The 25,773-nt window shown below is 43.3% G+C and overlaps 1 protein-coding gene across 1 annotated transcript in view; it reads right to left on the bottom strand.

Annotated features, from left to right (window-relative positions):
• LOC693055 (octopamine receptor) overlaps window positions 1-18,871 on the bottom strand; it is an 86,802-nt gene extending 67,931 nt beyond the window's left edge. The window contains 1 exon segment of the mRNA NM_001044039.1: window positions 18,630-18,871. The gene's annotated coding sequence lies outside the window, so the exon portion shown is untranslated.
• Window positions 18,872-25,773: the final 6,902 nt, after the last annotated feature.

Below are 25,773 nucleotides of genomic sequence, written 5' to 3'. Positions count from 1 at the left end.
ATTGGTTCGGTTAGATCAAAGGCTTTACAACCGGTGTCCCGAGCGCTTATCAACGACATTGCTACCTAGTCAAAATTAGACATCGAACGATTATTACATACACAAAAGCATTCTTGATTTTAGATACTTTAGCAGATAATGAAATTCGGTCTGGTCAACGGGTCGCGATTCCGATCCGGTAGTAGATTCATTCGCAAAACAGCTTCTCTTGAGTTGTTAGGTCTCCTTTGGAGGCGTTCGGGTAGCTGTTAGCAATCCTACCCCTCCTGGCCTTTGCTCGCCCACCAGCCCTGATAAAACTGGAAAGGCCTCCGGGCCACCAGTAATCTTTCAATCCTAAAAAAACGTGTAGCATGGACCACATGGAATAGACTAGCACTAACTGTTTTTCTAACCAGATCTCATCATCTACATAATTATAAAACACTAGCGGACCCGGCCACACGTTGCTGTGGCTGTGGCTTAGGTTTTTGTTTCTAAATAACTCGCGGCCGCCTATGCTAATACCAAAAATTGACAACGTAAGAACAATTGGATTTCACTGTATTGCGTTTACTACGAAATAAATTTCACTTATACTTTAGCCTCAGAAACACGCGGTGCTTATGCCATTAAATTGTAGCTTATGTGAAACGTTGGTATTTTTAGCACAGCGCCATCTATGAGATATTAAAGTCACAGTATAACAATTGTCTGTAAAAACTGATTTAAGGCGCCATCTGCTTTAGACTTATGAAACTTACAATTAATAACAAAAATCAACATAAGAAATCATTTTATTGTTAATTAATAAATATTGCGACCATTCATCGAAATAAAAACCATCCTATCTCTCAAGTTGGATCGAACTGCACATGGTGTGCGAATTTTATTATAATCGGTTAAGTGGTTTAGGAGTCCATTGAGGACAAACATTGTAACACGAGATTTATATATATTAAGATAATACATGACCTAACATGGGTAATTGTAAAGTGCATGGGAGTATTTTAAGAAAAAAGTGCACGTGTTAATAAGCATCTATATTGCAATTGCTTTGTATTTGCATAGATAGGCAGTCGAAACTGATCGATTAATACGACTGCTGTACTTGAATTTATAAATGAAACTACACGGAAGATAATAATCTTGGATATGTGCCATTTTTTCTAAATAAATATCATATTCGATGGAGCAGGATACTTACGATCTTCCTGGTACAGGGGTATTATCAGAAACAATAGACAGTAAGATCTGATGTACTCTGGTTCGTATTGAGGTTTGATGTTAAAGTCTGACTTCAGATTTGAATTAAATGTCTGCGGAGGGACTTCGGTTCCCTCTGTATTTTGTACCGAATGTTCCATGGGGAGTGCTCTGAGGAATTGTTCGAGATGATACCGGCATCTCGTTTTTACCATCGCACCGCCCGCCACCGGAGTAGAGTTCATCCATACTACCTGGAGCCACTGCGGTCATCGACAGTGCGTTTCCAGAAGTCTTTTCTGCCACGTACCATCCGGCTATGGAATGAGCTCCCCTCCACGGTGTTTCCCGAGCGCTATGACATGTCCTTCTTTAAAAGAGGCTTGTGGAGAGTATTAAGCGATAGGCAGCGGCTTGGCTCTGCCCCTGGCATTGCTGAAGTCCATGGGCGACGGTAACCACTCACCATCAGGTGGGCCGTATGCTCGTCTGCCTACAGGGGCAATAAAAAAAAATAAAAAATAAAAAAAAATTTTTCCGGAAAATATTAATAGGCTGATTGTACTATGATAATAGAAATAAAAGTAAATTTAATAGAATAATTAAAGTGAGATGTTTCTAAATCTATAGCAAACTATAATTAGTAGTATTAGGGTTAAAAAAAAATAAAAAATGAGAAAAGGGATTTAACGCTTTCATCATAGTGGAACAATTTTTTTTTTCGTAATCATATCTTTTTTTCTTTCGTATTTTTTTCATATCCTTCAATGTTGATTTTAGCGACTATTTTTTTTGCTTCAAAATCAAATAAGTAAACAATTATTAGAGGGTAACGTCACGGGAATTAAAAGAATCTGCTTTCAAAGAACTTGTCTCTGAAAAAATAATCATTACACGTAGCTTTTACCGTGTCAGTTGAGCAAATAAGCGCACGACGCACCTGATGTTGGGGCCAACGAACTCCATAATACATAGCAGGCTTTAAATGAATAAGAAATATTGATAATTTTCGACTAGACGGGTAAGTACCACTCTGTACCACCACCCTGCCTATTTCTGCCGTGACGCAGTAATGCGTTTCGGCTTGAAGAGTGGGGCAGCTGTTGTAACTATACTGAGACCTTAGAACTTATATCTCAAGATGGATGGCAGATTTACGTTGTAGATATCTATGGGCTCCAGTAACCACTTAACGCCAGGTGGGCTGTGAGCTCGTCCACCAAACTAAGCAATAAAAAATAATTGACAATAATTTTTATATATAAAACGCAATTTCGAATCAAGATTTATAACAATGTGAACTAAAGACGAACCTTTTTTATTTTTCGAAAGAAAAAGAGAACATTCATACGTAAAGCTCTTTACAATCTGAATACGTTTCACATAACCATAACAAGCCGTCCATCAAACCGAAGGCGCGGGCTGTTAAATATTGACGTTCAAAATTGCTTGGATGTACCTCGGACTAAGACAAATGGAAGGGACGCCACAGAACGGGTCCCCTAATGTATTGTGGTCCCAGTTATCATGGGATAGTTCAAAGCGGGATTCCTGCCTCATATTTTTCGGAGAACGCGAAATTCTTCTTCTGTAATATGATGTTATCAATCATCCGATGACAACTGCTTGGTAATACGAACGATTTATCAATTTTCCAAGGCGGTTGAGATGTTAACCTACAATGTGACTTAGTAACACAACTTTGATGCTCATAAAACGCTTATATTTATTTATGTTTATCATTATACTTGTATATTATTATTTATGCTTTTACTTATGCTTATATATGTAAGAACGCAATGCTATATACATATTACTTTCATTTATTATTTGTTATATATTAGGTTTTTTTTATTGCTTATATGGGTGCACGAACTCACAGCCCACCTAATGTTAATTGGTTACTGGAGCCCATAAACATCTAAAACGTAAATGCGCCACCCACCTTGAGATATAAGTTCTAAGGTCTCAGTATAGTTACAACGGCTGTCCCACCCTTCAAACCGAAATGCATTACTGCTTCACGGCAGAAATAGGCAGGATGGTGGTATCTACCCGTGCGGACTCACAAGACGTCTTAACACCAGTAACTATAAATTCCCGGAAAAATAACATCGGGATCTGAGGTTCACAGCGCAACTATATCCGCTCTATTGAAAATCTTCCCTTTGTCTGTTGTATACTAATAGTGTCAATTTACAATTCTCCCTGCCAACTTAATAAATTTCAGTTTGGTAGCTATAAATCTATTTAGTTAAATTAAATGGAAAGTCTTTTATTGGTATAGATAATATTATATTGTCTATACCATGCCTTCCATGTCTATGTTCTATTTATTGTGTTCAATATTGTAGTAATTGTTACGTTATAATACTCATTGTAAAAAATTCATATTTAAAAAAAATCTAATATTAAAAAATTAATAAATAATAATTTCTTTTAAAAAAAAAAAAGACATGCCCGCTGAGTTTCTTGCCAATTCTTCTCAGGACGGAGGCTAGTTCTTGTGAATTGGCGGTAGTTCTTTTGACGTTCAACAAGTATGTACTTTCATTTATGTTGAATAAAAAAATTTTGATTTGATTTGATTTGATTTGAGACGTAGAGAAAACCTAGGGTTACTATGCCGTGGTATATTAACAGTACTCCTGACATTGCTTGTGTTCATGAGTGATGGTGAACATTCACCACAAAGAGAGCATACGTTTGTCAGCTTTGGAAGACAATAAAAATGTATCTGTTTACAGTAAGTTCCTTATAGCTAATTAAACATATTCATCGAACCAATAATCACAACAAATCTACAGTAACAGTTTTCGTGTCAACAGACAAATGCCCCAACTGAATAAGGCCAATCTTTTTGATTGACATGAATTATTTTAGTTATGAATTTAGTAACTATATTTTACGTGAGTATAAAAGCTCTTGCTCATTGCGTAATTTTAACGATCAAAGAGAAATGATGAGTTACTTCGGTTTTTCATTGATAGAAGAGATTACTTAAAGAAATATCTAAGTTCAACTGAATTTGTATTAAATATTTTGAGAAATTACGCATAGAATGGTTATTTTTAGATGAGAAGAACCAAAGTTAGTAAAATTTTCGGTTGTGAGCTCGCTAAGCGTAATGTTGTTAATTCAAGTTTACGAATTCATTCAAAGACAGTGGGTGGTCTTTGGAAATATTACAATGTTAATTTAGTTCACTACATGTTATGAGGAATGTAAAATGCTCATTTCTGTCGGGAGACTTCTCGGACTTCAAGGTTCCGGCAACTTTTATCACCAAGTGAACTTTTAAGTCGTCTACTTCTTTTTTTATGGCTTAGATGGGTGGACGAGATTGCAGCCCACCTGGTGTTAAGTATTTACCGAAGCCCATAGACATCCACGACGTAAATGCGCCACTCACCTTGAGATATCAGTTCTAAGGTCTCAGTATAGTTACAACGGCTGTCCCGCCCTTCAAACCGAAACGCATTACTGCTACACGGCAGAAATAGGCAGGGTGGTGGTACCTACCCACGTGGACTCATAAGAGGTCCTACCACCAGTAATTAGGCAAATTATAATTTTACGGGTTCGATTTTTATTACAGGATGTTATTCCTTCACCGTGGAAGTCAATCGTGAACATTTGTTGAATACGTATTTCATTAGAAAAGTTAGTACCTGCCTACGGGATTCGAGCACCGGTCCATCGCTCAACACGAATGTACCGGACGTATTTATCCTTTAGGCCACGACGACTTCAGTCTACCAATCTAAAGCTAAAAAATACGTCGAAATACTAATTATAGATTGCAAAAGTCATTCAACCCCTCGTTACATAAGCTCGTACTTGCGATAAATTACATTACTCCCAACTAAAATTCGTGGTATTGCTACATTACATAGCCATAAGAGGGTCTTAATTTGGAAACCTTTGAAACCATACCTTTGAAAATTACGGAGCTTCCATTATTGAAGTTTCAGATTTGACATTCAATTTACTGAAGGAACAGAGGAAATCTTTTTCTAAATAGTTTTTCTAAATAAACAAAAATTTTACGTCTCAAAACATCCGAAATGAAAATTAGCGTTAATGATCCCTCTGTAAATTAGATTATTCAAAGTTTTAAAATTATTTAACAATGTTTATTAATGATCCTTATATAAATGGCGATGCAAGTTGGAGAGTGTTGGCCTAAAAATCAGCAGATCGAAAACCGAACATCTGTTCTGTGATTTTGGCGGTCTCTCCAATTTTACACCCATTTCCCTCGACGGAACACCTTTGCCAGTATGTTAAGACTTCCGATACCTAGGGTCTGTTATCCAAAGCGACGGTGAACTGGATCGTACTGTGAGGCACAGAATTGACGCAGGATGGATGAAATGGCGGCAGGTCACGGGCACCATATGTGACTCGCACATCCCTCTTCCCCTAAAATGGAAGATATATAAGACCTTAATAAGGCCTGCCGTCTTGTATGGATCAGCTTGTTGGACAACGAAAGTGGCGGATGAAAGGCGATTGCATGCAGCAGAGATGCGAATGTTGCGATGGATGTGTGGAGTAACGAGAATGGATAGAATACGGAATGAATATGTTAGAGGAAGTCTGAAAGTGGCACCTGTGACAGAGAAGCTGAGGAGTGCACGTTTGGGATGGTATGGACATGTGATGAGACGGAATGAAAATGAGGTTGTTAAGAGAGTGTTAACTATGAATGTGGAAGGATTTAGAGGAAGAGGTAGACCTAAGAAGAAATGGATGGATTGTGTGAAAGACGATATGGGTAGGAGGGGAGTGAGCGAAGAAATGGTATATGATAGAAGAGTATGGAAGGAGAAAACATGTTGCGCCGACCCCAGGTGACTGGGAGAAGGGCAGGATAATGATGATGATGATGATGTTTATTAATGATCCTTCATTAATTAGTGCACACAAATAGGCCCTTTAAAAATAAAATTTCGATTGATTAACTACTTGAAGGCAAACCTTTCGAAATATCACGATATTATAATTAGTTTCCAGTAAAATATCTACAATAGCAATAGCCGGAATGTCTTCGTTCGATCGTGCTCACTATGAAACTCAAAAAATAAATATGATAACATAACTGAACACTATCAAGTAATTTCCGCTCTGTCAATCTCTCCAACCCGATTACGCAGACGAGAAGATTACTATTTTTTGTAACATAAATAAGTATAGATCATAAACTTAGGTCAGGCTATCGCCATTGTCCTAAAGAAACACAGACTTTGCTCGTAAATCCTAGGAAATAGAACGGAAATTGGAAAGCCTACATACTATCTTATAGTCGGGATTGTTTGTGAAGAGGGTTTTATGGATAAGAAAAACCCAAGCTGGATAAATAGAGTTGATACTACTCATTAGCCTCGATCTGTAGTCTGAGCTGTAGGTTGAATTAGTTCAAGCGTAAAAACAAAAATAAATCCTATTTTCTTAAAGCATAAAATGTTGGGACTTTAAAACGCAGCAATCACATTACATGCTTGTCCCTATTTCGAACTATAGAATATTTTGTACAAGCCTATAAATACGATTTCATTCTTTGGACATAGTATATGTAGTTAGACTACCTTTTTATTGCTTAGATGGTTGGACGAACTCACAGCCCACCTGGTGTTAAGCCGAAACGCTTTACCGCTGCACAGCAGAAATAGGCAGGATGGTGGTACCTACCCGTGCGGACTCACAAGAGGTCCTACCTACAAGTAAAAACCTGTAGATTTGATTAAATAGGTACTAGTGTAACTAGAATGAAAATAGAATGAATTCAAATCTTTGTAGAAATCGTTATGACAAAAGTGAATTGAGAGGATTAAAATACAAAATTGGTAAAAAAATAATTAATTAATTAAAAACAGTAATAAACAATTTACAGTAAAAGTATATTATGTGACATTGTTATTAATTCAATATTAACTGAACAAAATCACGAGTCGTCTAATTATCTAATCGTCGATATCAACAGCGTATTTCGTACAAAAAATGAATCAAATCGATAAACAAACAACGACTCTTTACAAGCCTCCAAAAAAGGATTACTTGATAAATTTGTTCAAACAATTTTGTCCTACCATACATAATATGTTTATTGTTTTCATCGTTCTATCGCGATATTGTAATAATCGTAAATCACTGAACCTTTGTCGGGTATTAAATGCACATGGTAATAAAAAAACGGTACGTGCTTTATAGATTCCTTTTTACTCAAAATAATACCCTTGATTAAGTTTTTGACATCTGAAGTATTATCATTTGAATCGCATTATAAATTCAAAATCATCAACCCCAATTATACACTGCTGGGTTTGGGCCTGTCCTAACTTAGGCACTAAGCCCGGTCTTAGAGTCTCCTCGCCCATGTCTTACCAGCCACCCATCGCAAATCATCGCTCATGGCCGGAGACGTCCTATCGAACTGTTATATATCCCTACCGAACCCTAAACTGCTGACACCCTCGAACCGCTGACTAGACGGTCCGAGGTAGAGACTTGATAGCAGACCGGAGAACGGCCAGTAGTCAGTGAACTGTGTTAGAGTACGGGTGCGGCTGCCGGGATTACTCTGAGTGTCATTATCCATATTATTCAATATCCAATAAATAGTTGTGTCCTTTTTTTTTTTTTTTTTTTTTTTTTTTTCGGGTAGAGGGCCGAACCTCCTACGAGGTCCCCGCGCAAAAGGGGCGCGCGGGGTATGTGAGACTCAACGATCTGCATGGTGTTGTGAGCAGACCGCGGGCCCAAGGATTTTAGAGCCCACCCACTAAACGACTCCTCTGCACTCTTACACCCGACGTCCGATCCCCTCCGAGGTCAGAACCCGGATGAGGTAGGGGGGCTACCGCGGTCAACACTACAACCAGACGGCGCGGCTCACCCCAAGGACGCCCAGCCGACGGAGCCTTCGAGGCGAATCGAAGGCTCTGAAACGTCGGCCGTCTCGGTACAGCAGCCCGTCGGGCCGCCCAGACGGTGCCGCTGGTGTCCCGGAATACCCCGCTGGACCAGAACCAGCCTGCCGGGTCGGGACGCGATACACCGTCGACCGGTCGCTCTATTCACTCCACGGCAGCGCGCTAGAGTGCTGGTAGCGCGCCGCGCGGCCTCACCCCCTCAGGTCGCCCCTTGACCTTCACCGGGGGGAGGCCGCCACCTACAGGAAATAGTTGTGTCCTAAGAATTTTCCTTTTTTTAAAACGACCTCAGAGAGAATTCCCATAACAAATTGGTGGCAGCGGTGGGATACGAAAATCGCCAGTTCGCGCATCCCAAAAACATAAAAACTGAAACTTTATAAACTGTGCCGTGCCCGGTGAAAAGTGAACAAAACTTCAAGTGCTAACAGTTCATCAAATCCACTCGAAGAAGAAAATCTAATTCAAAGAAGAAGACCACAATCTCAACATCCAAATCCAAGAACGCCCAAACTTTAGTGCAGAAATTTGAATATCCATCTGCAAATAAAAATCATCGAAATACGACATCCACGTCCAGACGTCGACTTATCGGTCCGGAATGCACCGAGTTGCAGTTTTGAGCTGCGTTATCTTAAACCTGTAAGTCTCTGGTCATTGCAAATTAATAATTAAGTTAGGGATCCTTGATAGAAAATAAAACCATTTTATATTTTATGTCTATGTCCGAATTTAAATTAAAATAACTTTAATTGTAGTTAATAGATCTTGATGACACTGTTTATTAATTTCTTTAAATATCAAACCATCAAATTGTTTCATCGTAATGGTTAAGAGTGCCACAATATCAAAGTCCGAAGACAATAAATTACACTTAGACATCCCAGAATTACCTCCATCCCCCGAACCGGTAAAGTCACCTAGGGTGACAAGGTCAACTTCTGTACAACATATTAATATGGAGTTAAACACATTATTTAAATTTATCAAATCCTATGACGGTTGTCGTGAAACACTAAACTCGTTCTTAATAAATTGCACTAACGCCCATGATTTGGCTACGGAACCACAAAAACCTATACTGTTTAAATATATTCTAAGTCAACTCCAAGGTAAAGCGGAGCTTGCTTGCTCGGTCAAGGACTTTACATCCTGGGACCAACTCAGAGAATTCTTGAGAACACAATTCTCGGAACAAAAACATTATACTCATCTACTAGCCGAGCTTCAAGAGAGTAAACAAGGCCCGCAAGAAAACGTCAGTCAATTCGCACTCAGAGTAGAATCGTGTTTATCACAACTGCTAACAGAGGTCTCCCTAGCATGTAACAATAAAAAAGCGGAAATCGTAGGACGCACCGCAGCGATGGAAGACCTTGCATTACACCACTTTTTGATGGGTCTACATCCACAATTGTCAAATATAGTAAGGTGTCGTAGCCCCAAAAACTTAAATACAGCTATAAGTCTCGCTATTTCCGAAGAAAGAATCCAACTAATGCTATATAAAAGATTTATCCCTCAACCTGACCCAAGAACAAATACTAACAACGTTAGGCGACCACCTCCGAGATTCCATCAACCCAGATATCCTTCACCGCGTTTTCCTGCTATCCAACAACGCATGCCTACTCCTCATCCACGAGGTCAAATTCAAATTGCATTCTGTAGGTATTGCAAAACGATAGGACACGATATACAAGATTGCAAGAAGCGAGAATTCTACAATAACCGCTATAATGTGCAACCACAAAATAGACCTTCAGGATCGAATCCTAATTATAACTTTAGAAACGTAAACTACGTAGAAGAAATAGTAGATGAAAATGTAAAATATCCCGAAGCTTTAAACGAATAGACGTCCCGTTAAGGTGTCGCACGAGACGGCTAAGGCCAGACACCATTAAAGTCGTTACACAACAGGGTAACCAGCCCCAAACCGGAAACGCACAAATATCCAAAATAAAGTCGTTACCCAACAGGGTAACCAGCCCCAAATCGGAAACGCACAAATATCAAAAAAATAAAGTCGTTATACAACAGGGTAACCAGCCCCAAATCGGAAACGCACAAATATCCAAAATAAAGTCGTTACACAACAGGGTAACCAGCCCCAAATCGGAAACGCACAAATATCAAAAAAATAATGTCGTTACACAACAGGGTAACCAGCCCCAAATCGGAAACGCACAAATATCCAAAATAGAGTCGTTACACAACAGGGTAACCAGCCCCAAAACGGAAACGCACGAATTTCAAAAAAATAAAGTCGTTACACAACAGGGTAACCAGCCCCAAATCGGAAACGCTCAAATATCCAAAACCGAAAATCCTATTCAAATAAATAAAAAAAATAAGAATCCAACATCCATATATGAAATTAATATCGATACCACAAAAAAATTACTACCACACATCCTAGTTCATACACAAATCTCGGATATCCCTATAACCCTTTTAATTGATTCCGGTTCAGCCATATGCCTATTAAAGGAAACATGTATACTTAAATATCCGTCACTCACGAAGGAAATTGTCCAACTTAAGGGTATAGACCCCGGAAATGATACCACACCAACACTTGGTCATTTTAAATTAAATCTACAATTCGATGTAAAGAAACACATTAGCTATAAATTTCACGTTATTAAGGATATCAACTTGCCTTATGATGGGATAATAGGGTCCGACTTTCTTACTACTTTCGGATGTAGTATTGATTACAACAACGATACCCTTCACTTTAAAAAATTCAGTGTGAATCTTCATTTCTTCGATCCAATTTATATCATACCACCCCGAACTGAAACCGTAATCGAATGCACAGTCAAAAATCCCGAAATAAAAGAAGGGGTTGTAACAGATCAACACTTATCCGAATCCTTATTAATAGCTAATTGTATTGTAAAAGTAAAAGAAAATAACAAAATTAACATCACAGTTGCGAATACATCCGACCACCCAATAAATGTTAATGCCAATCTAAAATTAACAGTCGAACCACTACACACTTGTGCCACAATATTAACCCAAGGGCCTGTAGAACATACATATAACCGCACCCAAAAGGTTATAAATTCATTACGAACTGAACACCTCAATGTCGAAGAACTAACAAATTTAACAGAACTCTGCAGTAAGTATTCCGATATATTTCATTTACCTGAAGAAGCATTAACTTATACTTCCGCCCTAAAACATCAAATTAAAACCACTACTGATATCCCTGTCCACACAAAATCCTATCGTTTCCCCGAATGCCACAAGAAAGAAGTGGAAAAACAAATAACCAAAATGCTTCACGATAAAATAATTGAACCATCATCCTCACCCTGGAGCTCACCCATATGGATCGTGCCTAAAAAACTAAACTCAAAAGGGGAACGAACTTGGAGAATTGTAATCGATTATAGAAACCTAAATAACATCACTGTCGGGGAAACATATCCTATTCCACAGATATCCGAAATACTAGATCAACTAGGTAATAGCAGATACTTCAGTACTCTCGACCTTACTTCAGGCTTTCACCAAATTCTAATTGATCCCTTAGATGCACCAAAGACGGCTTTCTCAGTGCCGCAAGGTCATTTCCAATTTAACAGAATGCCATTTGGCCTTAAAAATGCACCTACAACATTCCAAAAACTCATGAACAATTGTCTTTCTGGCCTACAAGGTAATAGGTGTTTCGTTTATCTCGATGATATTGTTATATATAGCTATGATCTTAAATCACACATCAATAACCTCAGTAAGGTATTTGAGAGAATCAGGAACTATAACTTAAAGTTGCAACCGGAAAAATGCGAATTTCTCCGGAAAGAAGTAGGGTATCTAGGTCATATTATCAACGAAGAAGGAGTAAAACCGAACCCTGATAAGATCCAAGCCGTGGCAAAATTCCCCACACCGAAGTCACCGAAGGATATAAAATCCTTTCTAGGACTTGTCTCTTACTATAGACGTTTTATCCCCGATTTCTCTAAGTTAGCCAAACCCCTGACATCCCTTCTTAAAAAGGACACTGCCTTCAACTGGCAAAATGAACAACAGTTATCCTTCGAAACACTAAAATCCAAACTCATATCAGCTCCTATCCTAGCGTATCCTGACTTTTCACAACCATTCCTGCTTACCTGCGACGCTTCAAATTATGCCATTTCCGCCATCCTATCCCAAGGGCAGATCGGAAAAGACCGTCCTATCGCGTTTGCATCTAGAACCCTCAACAAAGCGGAATGCAACTATAGCGTGACGGAAAAAGAGTGTCTCGCAGTAATTTTTGGAACAAAAACCTTTAGACCATACATCTACGGTCATCATTTTACTGTCATAACAGACCATAAGCCTTTAGAATGGCTATTTAGATGTAAAGATCCTGGTTCTAGGCTTGTACGCTGGAGACTTATCCTAGAAGAATTTGAGTACGATATTAAATATAAAAAGGGAAAGCTTAATACAAATGCCGATGCATTATCCCGTTTTCCGGTAAATCCCATCCAGCCTGTAAACCTTCCTGAATCAAATCAAATTATTGAAGATCGACAAAGTATGAGGTTAGATGAAAATTTGATGGACTTACTAATACCACCACCTTCATTTAATCCAGATGAAATAACCAACTTATCCCCAAATCCTTTATCCGCCGAAGAACACGCCTTTAGTCCGTTAACACTGAATGATCTCGACGTCCATGCTGGTTCCTCTCCTACATTTCTTGATCTTGATGATATTAATGCTCGAAAGAATAGTTCATCAGAAAACAAAGCCCCTGGCAAACTTAACGATGAAAATCCATCCTCATCCGTTCGACAACACCCCACGACGGACAGCTCATTAATAGGAAGTTCACCTTCTTGTATCCCTAGGAAAATCTCCACAAACACTAACTCTTCTACACCTTCTGATGTAAATACAGAAAACCCAATTTCTCGATCCCCAGTAGAACAACCTCGAGACTCAGACTCGCCAATAGAAAACGCTATAATGACTGACGACTACTCCGTTTTCCTCAAATCTATGTCAGATCCTAATAAACATTATAATGTACAGATAGAAGAGCATAATCAAAACCTATTAAAAGGCCAATCGAAAACACTCTTAATACCTACCTCAATCGATCTCGACGAATCCAACCCTTATGTTCAAGAAATCATAGGTAATTTGCCGACTGGCAGCAATATACCTAACATCGAAAAAGAATTACACTCCTTCTGTAAAATTGACTCAAATAATAAAACTTTTTACTTAATTTTCATTAAAGTTCACCATTTTGATGAAGCTTCATATCCCGAAATATTCGAGACCCTTAAACGCATCCGCAATGAATTATTAATAAATGATAATACAAAGGACATAGGAATAACAGATTTCAAAAATCCATTTGAAAAACATTCGTTTGTTAAAATTTATAATATGTTAAGTTATCTATTCCATAATACAGAGATCAAAATTAATATATATCATAATAATGTAACCTACCCGTCTCCAACGGAGATTAAGAAAATCTTATTCGACAATCATGATATCCCAATTGCCGGACACCTCGGCTCAAATCGTATGTTCAACCGGATTAAGGAGAGTTATTATTGGAAAGGTATGCGTAGCGACATTGAAGCCTATGTTAAACAATGTAAACAGTGTCAAGAAAATAAAGCGTTGAGGAAAATTAACAGAGCCCCGATGCAGATCACTAGTACGTCAACTGCACCATGTCAACGCATATCCCTTGACATCGTCGGTCCATTGCCAGAAGCAGGTCCTGCAAAATTGAAATACATCCTAACCGTCCAAGATGATCTAACGAAATTCTCCACTGCATATCCCATCCGAAGTACAACCGCCGAAGAAACCAGCGAATGCCTCCTTCACTTCATTTCCATTTTCGGTATCCCAAAAATTATCCTAACTGACCAAGGCACAAATTTTACTTCCGAATTATTCCAAAGAACTTGCAATTTCCTTAAGATCAAACAGTTATGGTCATCGCCCTACCATCCCCAGACCCAGGGTGCACTTGAGAGGAGTCACTCTACCCTCAAGGAGTATCTCAAGTCGTATGTGAACGAAGGCCAAGATAACTGGCCCCGCTATGTTTACACCGCGATGTTAGCATATAATACGGCCGTACATTCAACAACTCATTTTACACCGTACGAGTTAATGTTTGGAAATAAACCTTTCATACCAAATTCAGTCTTCCAAGAACCGACCGGAACGACATATCCCGAATACGTCCGGATGCTCCAAAATCGATTAAAATACTCTCGTCAAAAAGCAGTAGAACATATCCAGAAATCCAAGGGCATATCTAAAACATACTATGACTCGCGTAGTCGCCCAGCATATTACCAAACCGGAGATTACGTATATCTCAAAAATCACCTGAGATCAAGAAAAGCCTTATCACCTGTATGGAAAGGCCCTTACAGGGTGATTAAAATACACGGTAACAATACTTTATCACTATTGATAAACCGTCGTCACGTGCGACACCATTACGATGAAATTAAGCCCGCGACTTTGAATGAAAACGTATAATTATAATTATTCGCTAAAGTAATAGATTTAGGCTAAATAACATAATATCTTTAAATAATATACTATTAGGATTAAGCGTATACCTATCTAGTTAATCTCATAGTCTTTTAAATAACTTTTAGAAAATTTCATTCGTAAAATAAGAAATCCTTGTTCTCATTATATAATATCATTTCCAGCATGTCAGCTAAGAGTCAAATCCAACAAGAATTTGTACAACAAATCAATGCAAGTTCCGGACTATATTTGGACAGTTTGGGTCAAATCAAAATATCCAGCGGTCAACTTAATATACTTATACCATTAGATATATCACATTTCAAACCATACTTAGAAAATATCGAAAATGCTATCAATAAAGCACGAGCGCTGTGTCTCGAGACTAACGTCATAGAAAATTTGGAATGTCATAGTATAACTCAACCCTTAGTAATACGATATCACGATATTATCCGTCAATTCACATCCATATCTGAGTTGTTAGATACTAAAGCAAAACGTAGTGCTTGGTTCGGAGGAGTCGGGACAGTGATTAAACACATATTCGGAAACTTGGACGAGACCGATGGCCTTAGATACGATGAAGCAATTGATGCAATACAATATGATCAAAACAAAGTAGCTACATTAATTAAGGAAAATGTTATGGTTACTACTTCAGTCATCTCGTCGTACAATAAAACAATTAATAATATTAAAATTAATGAAGCTAATTTGAACACCGCTATTAATAATTTGTCAGAACATGTTAAGAATATTTCTAGTGCATCTAACGAATTGTATATCCTATCATCCGCTAACCAAGTCATACATTATTTAGAAACCAATATTCTTGCCATATCTTTTCAACTCGAAGACATAATAAATGCTATCTTATTCAGCAGTCAAAATATACTTCATCCTTCAATAATAACACCACGACAATTGTTCCATGAACTCGCCAACAATGTTCGACACTTGGATGATGATAAACAATTCCCCGTACCTTTAGAGATAAGCTCGATGCACGTTATTATGAATGTTTCTAATGTAGTTAGTTATTTTAGTAAGAATAGAATAATTTTTGTCTTAAGAATTCCTTTAGTATGTCCTATTATGTATAATTTATATCATGCTTTAGCATTACCAACGCCACATGAGGCTCAAAATCCAAGAATGTATTCTATGTTAATACCAAGTAGCAAATATATAGCAATGACCAGAGACAAAACACGTTACTGCACTTTGGACGACCTAAATGTATGTAAAATATTGCATACCGAACTTTACATCTGTGACATAGTGACCATATATCCGACGAGCATCAACCCTAGCTGTGAAGTGGAACTGATGATAAAAGTGACCAGTGATTTACCAGTGCAGTGCAATAACAAATTCATTTACGGAAGTGTTAATGTTTGGCAAACGATTTCTAATAACCGATGGATCTTCGTGCAATCCAATCTAACTAAAGTAAGCGTTGATTGTCCCAAATCTGAATTGTATGAATTTAACATCATAGGAACTGGTATATTAAACATCCCTCACGGATGTACCGGTTATACTAAGGACATTAAGTTTATATCTAAATATGTTAATAACATGACAATTACAGAATATACTTTAGATTTTAACATAAATAATAAGTCATGTTGTAATACTAATAAGATTAAGAACTTTATAGATAGTGTATCCCCTACTCCTGTGGTTTTAAAGAACATTGATTTAGATGACCTATCCTTAAAAAATAATGAGATGATCCTCGATTCCATATTAAGTGGTGCCGATGACGTCATTCATACGCCACACATAGTTAAGTACGGAATACATTACTCTACAGTGACTATCCTTTTACTTATATGTCTATTTAGTTATTTAGCTTTTAAGTTGTATGTAAAATGTAAACCTGGCAGCACACCTAAAGATATAGATCTTTTCAAACGCATGAGATTTAAAAGTAAGCCCGCTACTATAGAAGAAGTCGAATATGCTGATATCCCTGAGGTAGCCCCAGCTTCTGTCAGACGTCACTTATAAATAAACTTCGGACTCTTTCCCGAAGTTTATTAAATATGGGGGGAGGTGTTATATATCCCTACCGAACCCTAAACTGCTGACACCCTCGAACCGCTGACTAGACGGTCCGAGGTAGAGACTTGATAGCAGACCGGAGAACGGCCAGTAGTCAGTGAACTGTGTTAGAGTACGGGTGCGGCTGCCGGGATTACTCTGAGTGTCATTATCCATATTATTCAATATCCAATAAATAGTTGTGTCCTAAGAATTTTCCTTTTTTTAAAACGACCTCAGAGAGAATTCCCATAACAGAACGCTCTCCACTCAAGAACCCGTCTGCTTCAGCAATCATCGGTGCTGTATGTCCAACCAACGGCCACATCAGCTTTACGAATCTCTGAGGTATGTCAATGAATTTAGTCCTCTGTAGAATAACCTAACTTCTGATTTATTCTTCAGCCAAGCTTCGAGTATGGCTCTTCTCATAGTCCCTTAGACGACTTTGAGCTTTAGTATTTTAATGTAAATATCATAAATTCGAAGAGATCTAATCAGATAATGATACTAGCCACAGTTAATTAGCTATTAAATAATATTTAGCAGTGATAGGAAATATTATGAACATCTCAGTGTTATCCTGCTTATTTCTGTTACGGAGTCATGCGTTTTAATTTCAAGTAACTTTTTAATAGAAGCTTTGACCTGGAAATTTAAAGCAGGCCGCAACATGATTCAAAGCTTCTGATGAACTGATTAACAAATACCAAATGAATTGTAAGTCCGTCAATCAATCTACACTAATGAGGAAATTAGTGATCATCACAAATGCTCTAGACTTAATTACAATACAGTAGGTTTCATGAAACAAATAATTTTACTGGACATCAAAATCGAAGAGATCACGTCAGATCTCACTATTAAAATACGTAAGCTTTACAATATTTCGTTAGCATTTTTTTTGTCCAGTTATAGAATTTCGTACATTCCAAATAAAACTTGTAAATAGAACAAATGCAATATATGTATTTAGAAAATAATTATTCCTAGATCCTCGTCACCTCACGCAAATCCTTACGTGGAGCACTTCATTTATTTTAATGTAAAAACATTCACTTGATTCAGATTCTATTATTACTTATCTTTAAAATTCAGCTCTATAACAAATACCAGAAAGTCTGTTGTTGTAAAGATTGAATATGAGGAACGTCATTATTAATTACAAATGGCTATTTTTTTATTCACGTTGTCACTGTGAGCATTCGTGAACATGCTTCGATTTATGCTCATGCTACTATGCTAAAACCAATATAAACAAATAGTGCAATCCAGAAATTGTAGTTAGAAAATTCCTTAGAAATGTTTATCATAGATTCAATGCATAATTGTTGTACTTTATGTATAGAATTTAGAGTAAAAATATATATATTTTTTTCTTAGTGATAGTATATATCTAACCCAATAAGTAGTCTATGAAAGGATAAGTAGAAATAGTCAAATCAAAATTATTCTGAATTCGAGCAAAACAATAAAGATACCAACTAGGTAAGATGTAAGAAATTATTTTAGGTAAAACAATGAGTCATTACGTAGGATATGATTGTTGGTTTTAACTCATTTTAGTGCGTAAAGATCTTTCAATATTTAACATAAAATTAAAAATTAAAAACAGCAAAATAAATTCTATTGTATGCCTCATAAATTGAACACATAAAACACTATATGAATACGGACAATTACTTTACATTATGTGTAAGTCTATTTCCTAAAATGAAAACAACGTATACAATAAAATGAAGTTAATCTCAATTCGGTAAAAGTTTAAAATGTGAATTTTGAACATTATCTAAATTTAATATTTTTATTTTTTTAACCTTTAATCATTATTATGTTTACTATAAAGAATAATGTTGATCATATAAGATAGAATATAACAATAAATATTACAATAAATTAAATAGTAATTTCACTTACCAATTTTATGTTTTGTGTTTTCTTTCCTTCATATTTCAATTCTTTCTCTTTAACTCGCTGTAAGTTTAGTTCAAACTGATAATTCAATTAGAGTTTCTAATTGTTTTTTGTTACTAGAGAACTTCTTAAAAAATAAAGAACTATTTTAAATTATAACTTAAACTTAACATTTGCAAAGTTAATAAATTTACGTTCGTAGCACTAGTCCGTAGTAACGCCCGTCAGCGTAGCGTTCTTCGTAGCGTCCGACGACTAACTGCCGCTACGAAAGCTCTACGGAGTTCCAGTCTCGGAGTAGTAGCCAGCGTAAATTTTCAAAGGTTGAAAGAAAAAATGTAATTGATTTATACAAAGATCAAGCAAAAAAAACCTCGTAATGAAAATTTAAAGAAATACAATTTTTGGAAGACACATTGAAATTCTGTAGGTATATTTTTTCATCGTTTGTTCACAGCTAGGAATAGTTGTGAAAGAATTTCCTTTTGTTCTTTCAGTTTCGTGGCGATCTAGTAACAATACGCTGGAGATTAAAGTTTTCTTATTTATTTCGTTATTTAGGGTTCAGGATTATTAAAGTCGTGAAACAGTCTGGTTTGTTTTCGACTTTTGTTTGCATTAGATTTATTATTGTTCGCTACAATATGTTGTACTTTGATTCAATCATAAATTAGGCTGTGGTATTAATTTATTGTGGTATTAATATTAAGTGTATGTTTAAGTGGTATTAATTTTGTATTAGCTCGAGCAAAGATCGCTAGCTTAAGTTTTATTTACAGCAGTTGTGTTTTTATGTTTAACTTAAAGTTTATTTTTTTAAATTAATTTATTAAAATCACGTTATTCTTTCGAGTAAAATACCACATTACTGTGGGAACTGAGGGATTTTTTTTAAATTTAAATTTAAAGAATCGTATTTTATAGATTCGATAGAGCGTTGCTGAATATACCTAAGTAAGACCGTGCACCCCACCGAACGTAGTTCCGCCTTGTCGTGGCGGTGGGGCTTAAGCGTGCGTCCCTAAAATCGCGTGCAGAGAAATCTGTGTGGACGCCGCGACCAAGAGAACTGCACCCAGCTCTCCTTGGCCGCTTTTGCGTTCCGCGGGGGCTGCCTTGAGAGAGAGCGAGGGACCCTCTCCCCACGCCCTTTGCACCGCCAAAGGGTGTTATTCTGAGGATGAGGGGTTGGCTCTCGGGAGCCTGATGAGCCGGCAGCACTTTTGTGTCTTCCGGCTGCGGGTTGCCATGTCCCCGGCTTCGGCTACAGGGGAAAGCCTTCCAGATATGGGAGGTACCGGCTCGCCAGCGTGGCCCCGCACTGCGCTGTGGGCGGCGGACAGGCTTCGGCCACCGCCGGCCAAACCGTAAACCCCAGTCATGGGGAACGGGGGCTCCTGCCTTTACTGGTCGGAGCCACGAGGATGCAAACCTCTTCAAAAATGCCCCAATCCCAAGCTCGACACCCGGCGATGGGATGTATGGCTGGAGGGTTTCCAGTCCCGAGGGTGTCATTGATCCCAGGGGACCAAACCCCTGGTTAATAAAAAAGGAACACATGAATATGGCCAATTGTGTAAAGTTAGTACCCCAGGAGGGTACCGCCCGCGAGTCGGGCGGAGAATCCCTCCGTGCTTCCACGCCAGTGGAAGCACGCTGCCCCACGTATTCTGGGGGGGGCAACAATTGCCAGGATGAAGGAGGCTGTGCGACGGGCAGCGGAATTCCCGTCGAACCGAGGCGTTCCCCGATCGCCGGCTCGATGCGCTCTGCGCTCGCCAGCGACTCGGGTGCGATCAACCCCACCAGATCATCGGCGGGGAAAAAGAGAAGGCGAAAGAAGACCCCATTACAAACTTCTGACGATGGCGGTGCGTCATCCTCCAGCATCGAGGTGCCGGAAAAGACGATGGCTGTCGAGGAGGTGGTCCCGGTGGTTTCGGGGCCTGCCACGTCGGAAGATATGATGCCTGCTCCCCAGTGGGCACCAGTAAGGAGGAGGGGCGCGGTGTCACCGGCGACGTCGGTGGAGTCTATATCGACGTCGGCCGCATCCCTGGCTAGCGGGGATGAAACATTCCGCGACCTTGACCTTGCGCTGGTGAATCTGGGCAAGCTGCTGTCGACCGTGGCTGCCAAGGGCGCCGAGCCAGGCAGCAGCTACCGAAAAAGGCTTCGAGAAGGAGCCGCTATGGTTAAGACGAGGCTGATCCCCACTATGTCTAAGCTGTATAACTTGGTGGCGAGCCGGGAAGGGGATAAAAAAGGTCTCGTCTTGACCCCAGGGAGAGTAACATCCCGGGGGACTCCCCGGCCTTACGGGGAGGGACCCCCCTGTCGCCAATGCCTGCGCTGACACGCTCTGGGCCCCTCGCAGAGGCGATGGACACCGACGTGCCCTCGCGGGCCGCGAAGAGTGTGCCGGCACCCATGCCAGTGCCCACCCCTGTGGCCTCTATTCCTCGAGCACCTACGTCTGCGCTTTCTCGCCCCCCGCGGAGGGTTGAGTTAAGGCCTGCGCTGCCTCCCCGGATATCGGCCGCCCCTGCATCCGTGCAGAGAGGAGTGCAACGGCCTGCGCCAGCACAAACGGAGGACATCCGTTCGCCACTGGCAAGGATGGTGGACGAGTGGCCGGCACTGCCGCGGCCCAGATCTACAGAGCCGTCTCTTTCGGCCCCGCGTGCCGTGGGGCCACAGAGTCCACACTACGTGGCTGCTGGTATGCGGGAGGTGAACAATTCCCTCCCAAGCAAAGAGGAAATGGTGGCCTGCATTTCGCGGGCGGTGGCAGTAGAGGTCGGAAAGCACTTTGCCAGCCTTGAGGAGATGCTCCGCTCCTCGGTTGATTCCGGAGTCTGCGTCCTGGCGCCAAAAGCCGCAGCCGCCCCGCGCGACCAATCCACTCGGCCGACCTCTGCCTCTACCCCCTCTGCGAGGGTGGTACAGCGTGGAGGCCGAAACCAGAACAGTAGGGCTGCGGGTGCTCCGCGATCCCAACCACAGTCTCGTTCCCTTCCTCCTCCTCCGTCAAACATGGACGAGGGCTGGACGGAAGTGGTGAAGAAGGGAAATAGAGTAAAGGTACAGACAGCAACTCTGGCAGCTCCCCGAAGGGGTCGAGCGCCGATCAATGCAACTCAAAATACAGCGCTGGTGGCCATGGCTGCTCCTCGCGAGGGTAGAGCACCGGCCGCCAGCAAGAAGAAAAGAGAAAGGAAGAAGCCGCGCGCAGCGCGGTCGGCTGCCGTCGTAGTGACGTTGCTGCCGGCCGCCGCCGAAAAGGGCCTCACCTATGATGAGGTGATGGCCCGGGCGCGCGCGGCCGTAAATTTGGAAGAAATCGGGGCGGAGGAGGGTCTGCGCTTCCGGCATACCGCCAATGGGGCGAAGCTGCTGGAGTGTCCCGGTGCCAATAGTTCTGGCATCGCAGACAAACTAGTAGCGACGCTCCGCGTGGCACTGCCGGAGGAAGACGTGCGCGTGCACAGGCCGGTGAGGATGGCTGAGATTAGGATCACCGGCCTGGACGATTGCGCCACCAGGGAGGAGGTGGCAGCTGCGATAGCCGCCCAAGGTGGATGTGCCCCGGAGAGCGTGACCGTGGGTGAACTCCGCTCAGGGTACTCCGGGGCCAGGTCGGCGTGGGCGCGCTGCCCTGTGGAGGCGGCCACCTTCTTAGCCACTCCTCCGCCGGGAAGATCGACGGGGGATCCGGGGAGACTGCGCGTGGGCTGGATAGCGGCCCACGTGCGTCTCCAAGAACCGCGTGCCTGGCGATGCCTTCGGTGCTTTAGTACCGGACACGGCCTCGCCAGGTGCACCAGCTCGGTTGACCGCAGTGGTCTGTGTTTCCGCTGCGGCCAGCCAGGCCATAAAGCGGCTTCCTGCACGGCCGCCCCGCACTGCGCTCTGTGCGCTGCGGCCGGGCGCAGGGCAAACCACCGGGCAGGAGGCAAGGCGTGTTTCCCGTCCGGTGATAACACCGAACGAAACCGGCGCCGAAAATCAAAGCGCCGGCAAAAGAGAAGGTTGGCCAGAGGAGCACTGGCCAACGTTGTAATCCCCGTTGCGGCGCCGGTGCCGGAGAGCGGGGGCAGCGGTGAAGGGGAGGGGGCGATGGATGTGGTCCAACAGTAATGGACCGCACCTATCGCTTCCTCCAAGGAAACCTGAACCACTCCGCCAGAGCTCAGGACATGCTGTCTCAGAGCATGGCGGAGTGGTCCATAGATGTGGCTGTGGTCGCCGAGCCGTATTTCGTTCCCCCAGCAAATGATTGCTGGTTTGGGGACGACGGCGGCTTGGCGGCCATAGTCATAAGAAGAGACGCGGCGATCCCCCCCCTGGCGATGGTGACCAGGGGTCAAGGGTTCGTCGCGGTGCAGCTGGAAGGGACCGTCGTGATCGGGGCGTACTTCTCTCCGAACAGGCCTACCGTCGAGTTCGGACATTTCCTGGACGGGATCGGGGCGATTGCTCGCCGCCTCGCTCCCCGTCCAGTGATTCTTGCGGGGGATCTTAATGCGAAATCTGTCGCATGGGGCTCCCCCCGCTCGGACGCTCGTGGTAGGCTACTGGAGAGGTGGGCGAACGCGGCCGGCCTCTGTTTATTGAATAGAGGTACGGTTGCGACGTGCGTGCGGTGGCAGGGCGAGTCTATTGTGGACGTTACGTTTGCGAGCCCGGCCATCGCGCGCCGTATCCGCGACTGGAGGGTTTTGGAGGGGGCGGAGACACTGTCAGATCACCGATATATTCGGTTCGATCTCTCCGCCCGCTCCACAGTCGCGGACGCCCGCGGGGGCCATCCCCGTGACGCGTCTCGATCATTCCCTAGGTGGGCATTGAAGCGCCTGAATAAGGAGCTCCTGATGGAAGCCTCTACAGTGGCGGCGTGGGCGCCCATGCGTCCACACCCGGTCGAGGTCGAGGGCGAGGCGGGGTGGTTCCGGGACACGATGCGTCGCATCTGTGATGTGTCGATGCCCCGGATCGGCCCTCGACTTCCCAATCGCCAGGCGTACTGGTGGTCGCCTGAAATCGCGCAACTCCGCGTGGAGTGCGTTCGGGCGAGGCGCGAGTGCGCCAGGCATCGCCGCCGCCACCTGCCGCGGCGCAACGATCCGGTTGCGTTCGCGGCAGTGGAGGCTCGGCTGCACGGCGCATTTCGCGTCGCGCAGAGAGCGCTGCAGCTAGCCATCAGAAGAGCCAAGGACCGACACATGGAGGGTCTCTTGGAGACGCTGAATGAGGATCCGTGGGGGCGGCCCTATCATATGGTGCGCAATAAAATGCGCCCATGGGCCCCCCCGATCACGGAGCGTCTCCAGCCTCAGCAGCTGCGGGACATCGTCTCGGCGCTGTTCCCGCAGGAGCGGGAGGGATTTGTCGCTCCCGCTATGGACGCGCCGCCGGAATACGACGGTGAAGTCCCTGCTGAGGTGCCCCATATAACTGGGGCGGAGCTCCGTGTGGCCGTGCGCAAAATGTGCGCGAAGGACACTGCACCCGGCCCGGACGGCGTCCATGGCCGGGTTTGGGCCTTGGCTCTTGGTGCCCTAGGGGACCGACTCTTGAGGCTTTACAACTCTTGCCTCGAGTCGGGACGGTTTCCTTCATCGTGGAGGACGGGCAGACTCGTGCTGTTGAGAAAGGAGGGGCGCCCGGCGGATACTGCCGCCGGGTACCGTCCCATCGTGTTGCTGGATGAGGTGGGCAAGCTGCTGGAACGTATTCTGGCGGCCCGCATCATCCAGCATCTGGTCGGGGTGGGACCCGATCTGTCGGCGGAACAGTATGGCTTCCGAGAGGGCCGCTCAACGGTGGACGCGATCCTTCGCGTGCGGGCCCTCTCGGAGGAGGCCATCTCCAGGGGCGGGGTGGCTTTGGCGGTGTCACTCGATATCGCCAATGCATTTAACACCTTGCCCTGGTCCGTGATAGGGGCGGCGCTAGAAAGACACGGAGTGCCCCCCTACCTTCGCCGGCTGGTGGGTTCCTACTTGGAAGACAGATCGGTCACATGTACCGGACACGGTGGGATCGTGCACCGGTTCCCGGTCGTGCGCGGTGTTCCACAGGGGTCGGTGCTCGGCCCTCTTTTGTGGAATATCGGGTATGACTGGGTGCTGAGGGGTGCCCTCCTCCCGGGCCTGAGCGTAATCTGTTACGCAGACGACACGTTGGTCGTGGCCCGGGGAGGGAGTTTTGCTGAGTCTGCCCGTCTTGCCACCGCTGGGGTGGCGCATGTCGTCGGCAAAATCAGGAGATTGGGCCTCGACGTGGCGCTCAGTAAATCCGAGGCCATGTGGTTTCACAGGCCCCGGAGAGTGCCACCTGTCGATGCCCATATCGTGGTTGGAGGCGTCCGGATTGGGGTCGGGGTGCAGCTGAAGTATCTCGGCCTCATTCTGGACAGTCGTTGGACCTTCCGTGCTCACTTTCAGAACCTGGTCCCTCGTTTGTTGGGGGCGGCCGGCGCGTTAAGCCGGCTTCTGCCCAACATCGGGGGGCCTGACCAGGTGACGCGCCGTCTCTATACAGGAGTGGTGCGATCAATGGCCCTATACGGGGCGCCCGTGTGGGGCCAGTCCCTGGCCGTGGGGGTGGCGAGGCTGCTGCAAAAGCCGCAACGCACCATCGCGGTCAGGGTCATTCGTGGTTATCGCACCATCTCCTTCGAGGCGGCGTGTGTACTGGCTGGGACGCCGCCTTGGGTTCTGGAAGCGGAGGCGCTCGCCGCTGACTATCAGTGGCGGGCTGACCTTCGTGCCCGGGGCGTGGCGCGTCCCAGCCCCAGTGTGGTCAGAGCGCGGAGGGCCCAATCTCGGCGGTCCGTGCTGGAATCATGGTCCAGGCGGCTGGCCGATCCTTCGGCTGGTCGTAGGACCGTCGAGGCGATTCGCCCAGTCCTTGTGGATTGGGTGAATCGTGACAGAGGACGCCTCACTTTCCGGCTCACGCAGGTTCTCACTGGGCATGGTTGCTTCGGTGAGTTCCTGCACCGGATCAGAGCCGAGCCGACGGCAGAGTGCCACCATTGTGATTGCGACTTGGACACGGCAGAGCATACGCTCGTCGCCTGCCCCGCATGGGAGGGGTGGCGCCGTGTCCTCGTCGCAAAAATAGGAAACGACTTGTCGTT

This window comes from Bombyx mori, chromosome 23 (assembly GCF_030269925.1).
Source record: "Bombyx mori chromosome 23, ASM3026992v2".
NCBI lineage: Eukaryota > Metazoa > Arthropoda > Insecta > Lepidoptera > Bombycidae > Bombyx > Bombyx mori.
The sequence above is the reverse complement of the archived record's forward strand: the minus strand, read 5'-3'. Positions and strand labels throughout refer to the sequence as shown.